A 5,557-nucleotide genomic window follows, 5' to 3' on the forward strand; every position below is an offset into this window, starting at 1 on the left:
TAGAAATAAGGCGAAGGAATGATGTCAAAATTACGTAACTATAGGAAATTTTCACAAAATTTCATAACTTTGGGAAATTTTGTCAAATTTTTGTTCAAAATATTGAGATAACCCCATTTATCCATTTTTGACTCAATAAATTCTAATTGACCCACTCCACTAGCAGCCATACACCCCCACACCATAACTCCACCACCACCGTGCTTCACCGTTCCAACTGAATTTTGTTTTTCCAGCTCTGTCCCGGACTTGCGCCACACTATTTGCCGACCGTTAATGCCAAAAATATTGGGTTGCCCAAAAAGTAATTGCGGATTTTTTAAAAGAAAGTAAGTGCATTTTTAATAAAACTTAGAATGAACTTTAATCAAATACATATACTTTTTTTACACTTTTTTTCTAAAGCAAGCTAAAAGTAACAGCTGATAACTGATAGAAGAAAGAGTGCAATTACAGAGTCACAAGCCGTTGAAAAAATTTGCCAACGCCGACTATATGAAAAATCCGCAATTACTTTTTGGGCAACCCAAAATATATATGGTTCAGATCGGACTATATTTAGATATAGCTGCCATACAGACCGATCGGCCGATTTAGGGTCTTAGGCCCACAAAAGCCACATTTATTATTCGAGTTTGATGAAATTCGAAACAGTGAGTTGTGTTAGGCCCTTCGACATCTTTCTTTAATTTGGTCCAGATCGGTTCAGATTTGGATATAGCTGCCATATAGACGCATAAAATGCTCATTTATTGTCCGATGTCGCCGAAATTTGGGACAGCGAGTTAAGTTAAGCTCCTTGACATACTTCTGCAATATCGCATAGATCGGTCCAGATTTTAATATAGCTGCCATATAGGCCGATATCTAGGTTATAGGTGTTGGGGCTATAAAAGACGCATTTATTGTCCGATGTCGCTGAAATTTGACCCAGTGAGTTTGGTTAGGCTCTTCGACGTCCTTCTTCAATTTTGCCCAGATCGGTCCAGATTTGCATATAGCTGCCATATAGACCGATCTCTCGATATGAGGTTTAGGGCCCATAAAAGAGGCATTTATTGTTCGATTTCGCTGAAATTTGGGACAGTGCTTTGTGTTAGGCTTTTCAACATGTTTATGCAACTTGGCCCAAATCGGTCCAGATTTGGATATATAGCTACCATGTAGACCGATATCTGTATCGATATCGAAGTCTTGGCCCCATAAAAGGCGCATTTATAATCCGATTTCACTGAAATTTGACACAGTGACTTATGTTCGGCTTTTCGACATCGTGTCGTATATAGTTCAGATCGGTATGAGGTATATGAGTATAAGGTATGAAATTTTCACCGAATTTTGATGAAAGGTGGTTTACATATATACCCGAAGTGATGGGTATCCTAAGTTCGGCCCGGCCGAACTTAACGCCTTTTTACTTGTTTTTTATTTATTCGAAGGACAGACATTTGTCAAAACAGTAGTGGAAATAATATGATCAACTTTGAACACACTCTCCTGTGCCTCTCGCGCCTTTTTTTCTTTGTTCGGGTTTGCTAAATTTGTTGTTGGTGATGATCGCTGTCGATTCCCATCACTTTGTCATCATTTTGTTTATTTTTGAATTCAATCGAATTTCCAGTTTTCTCTGCCCATCTAATGTCACCGTTGCGCATAAGCATCTTTGGCTAACCCAACCAAAGACATCAGAAAAAAATGTCTGCACTGAATATTCTCTTAATAATATTGGGTTGCCCAAAAAGTAATTGCCATGTGTTAGTTGTCCATAACTGACTATATGACTATCTGTTGAATAGTTGTTTGGACTTGTCTAGGAAAAGAAGCCTCCTTGTCGATGAGCTGAAACTAGCGGCCACCTTGACTTAAGGTTTGCAACTGCTCCTATCGCACTGAACGTCATAACTTTGGGGGTACGGCGGCAGTGTCCTGGTAGGTCATTATGGTTGATCAACTGTTTCGAGGGATATATGAGCAGAATAAAGATATCATATTCGCAGTCCACAACTTTGTAACTTTAAATTTAACCCCATATTGTCATAATTGCTGCCCACAGCGGTGGGGGACACGTCACCCCATCTGCCACTTGAGCACAAATTTGAATGACGCACTCCACTTAAAAATATCTATCACTTGATCACCCATTGTTTTAATGGGGAGCTAAAGCACCACCTAGATTCTTGGACACAAAGTTTAATGTCATATTCGTAATCTGCTACCAAATGCTTTTAATTTGAGGCTCATCTAGCTAGAATCGAATTATATTCCCATTTGAGGGTGGCGAGACTCCCAATTACTCGGACCTCATTTTTTATGTCATATTCGTAGTCTAGTCCCGAATACCTTTCATTTGAATCCCATATTCTTCCGATCGTTTCACTTTTATTTTGGGGTCGTACTTTTTTGGCAAGGGGGAGAGTCCGCCCCCTACCAATATGAATAAATTATACAGCCTATTGCTTTTTCCGGACCACTCCCCACAGTCTGTGAAAATTTTAAAGAAATCGGTTCAGCCTTTTTTTGAGTCTACACGGAACAAACAAATTTACAAACCCACAAACAAACACAAATTAATTTTTATACCCTCCACCTTAAGATGGGGGTATACTAATTTCGTCATGATCGTCGCGACATTTTATGTCGATCTAGCCACGTCCGTCCGTCCGCCTGTCTGTCGAAAGCACGCTATCTTCCGAGGGAGTAAAGCTAGCCGCTTGAAATTTTGCACAAATACTTCTTATTAGTGTAGGTCGGTTGGTATTGTAAATGGGCCATATCGGTCCATGTTTTGATATAGCTGCCATATAAACCGATCTGGGGTCTTGACTTCTTGAGCCTCTAGAGTGCGCAATTCTTATCCGATTGGAATGAAATTTTGCACGAAGTGTTTTGTTACGATATTCAACAACTGTGCCAAGTATGGTTCAAATCGGTCTATAACCTTATATAGCTGTCATATAAACCGATCTTGGGTCTTGACTTGTTGAGCCTCTAGAGTGCGCAATTCTTATCCGATTGGAATGAAATTTTGCACGACGTAATTTGTTATTATATCCCACAACTGTGGCAAGTATTGTTCAAATCGGTCCATTACCTGATATAGCTGCCACTAAAACCGATCTTGGGTCTTGACTTCTTGAGCCTCTAGAGGTCGCAATTATTATCCGATTTGCCTGAAATTTTGTACGACAAATCCTCTCATGACCATCAACATACGTGTTTATTATGATCTGAATCGGTCCATAGTCCGATACAGCGCCCATATAAATCGATCTCTCTATTTTATTTCTTGAGCCCACAAAGGGCGCAATTCTTATTCGAATTGGCTGAAATTTTACACAGGTCTCCAACATATAATGTAATTGTGGTCCAAACTGGACCATATCTTGATATCGCTCTAATAGCAGAGCAAATCTTTTCTTATATCCTTTTTTTTGCCTAAGAAGAAATGCCGGAGAACTCGACAAATGCGATCCATGGTGGAGGTGCGTGGTGCGATCCATGGATGCGATCCATGGATGCGAGAAAGATAGATAGATAGATAGATAGATAGATAGATAGATAGATAGATAGATAGATAGATAGATAGATAGATAGATAGATAGATAGATAGATAGATAGATAGATAGATAGATAGATAGATAGATAGATAGATAGATAGATAGATAGATAGATAGATAGATAGATAGATAGATAGATAGATAGATAGATAGATAGATAGATAGATAGATAGATAGATAGATAGATAGATAGATAGATAGATAGATAGATAGATAGATAGATAGATAGATAGATAGATAGATAGATAGATAGATAGATAGATAGATAGATAGATAGATAGATAGATAGATAGATAGATAGATAGATAGATAGATAGATAGATAGATAGATAGATAGGGTTGCAAATCGATATGTCGAGGTGCTACAAACGGAATGACTATGGTGGTGGGTATAAAAACAAAGCGGACTACAATTCATGTGTCAAATTTCAAATCGAGCTGTAGCAACCAAAGCGAACAGACGTGTATTTTAAACCGCGCATCACCGAATATTTTATGCTCTCTTAAAGCAAAAAACAGTCGACTAAATTACCAACTTTTTATTTTCCCTATCGTGGTACATAGCGTTTTTGATATTTTTTAACATGTCACTATTACAAGTTCCATGCAACAAGTGTGCTCAATGTTCTTTACCTATAACAACAATACAATTTGTGCGGTGCTATCATTGTAATCGCAGTTTTCATCATAGCCCTTGTTGTTCCCTTTCTGAAAGTTCTCATGTAAGCATGAGTCAAACTAAAAAAAACGATTGGAAATGTCATATATGCAAACCAAGAAAATCCCCCAACAATGCATACAAGACATTTGTCTTCGGCGACACAAACAACACAAGCCAGAGCAACGAATCGCCAAAAACAAATGCAGGCGAACAACAGCCACACAGCGGCAAACAAAACAAGCAGCAAAGAGAAGACGATGAATCTAACAACAACAACACCAAACGTTTCAAAGACACAGGAGTCACATCTATCAACACAAACAACAGCAGCAGCAACGAGCCAGTGAATACACGTGAAGACATTGCCGAACTCAAATCCGGAATGGTCGACCTCAAGAGCAGCTTACAGCTTATAGCAACAAGTATATCATCTCTAAGCAATGATCTCAAATCGCATATGGATTCAGCATTAGCAGAGATGAACAAAAATGTAGCGACCATAGCAGCACAAGTGAGTGAACTGCAGAGGAAGGACAAGGAAAAAGCAGAGCAAATCGAAGAGCTTAACAAACGGGTACAAAGACTTGAACAACAATATATTGAGAGAAACATTGAAATTAGCAACGTGGAAGATATGGATATTGAATCTGAAGTGGTTGTAAAGAGAATAGCGGATGCTTTGGGAGTAGAAATGAGTAAAGATCATATAAGCAGAGCCTTTAAAATAAAACGAAAAAAGAAAATAGTTGTAGAGTTTACATCTCTTAATAAGAAGAAAGAGATTATGAGCAGTTTGCGAGGCCATCGAATTAAATCAAGTGTGGTGAGAGGAGAAGCAGAAATTGAAAACGATGGATACGTATACATAAATGATGAGTTAACTCTGTACAATAAGCGCCTTTTATGGGCAGCAAAATTAAAAGCAAAGGAAAGTGGGTGGAAATATGTGTGGGTGCGTAATGGATGTATACATGCTAGGAAAAATGAAAACTCGTCTTTTATTATTTTACAAAATTCAACGGATCTCGAATCTATAAATAATTAGAATCTAATGCTTAAAAAAAAAGCCAAACCAAAGATATATAAAATATTTTTTGCAAAAGATAAACAATTTTTTTCCCAAACGATACAAAAGCAAAACGAAACAGAAAAAAGAAAACTAAAATTTGGATATAAATCCCGCAGTAATGAATTACATATATGAAACTATAAACAATTTTAGTGAAATCAAAAATGAAGTTATGAATTTTCCTTTATCTATCTTACACATTAATATAAGATCGCTTAGAAAAAATTTTAATGCGTTATTAACATACATAAAAAATATTATTAATAAAAC

Source organism: Stomoxys calcitrans, chromosome 1 (genome assembly GCF_963082655.1).
Source record: "Stomoxys calcitrans chromosome 1, idStoCalc2.1, whole genome shotgun sequence".
Lineage (NCBI taxonomy): Eukaryota > Metazoa > Arthropoda > Insecta > Diptera > Muscidae > Stomoxys > Stomoxys calcitrans.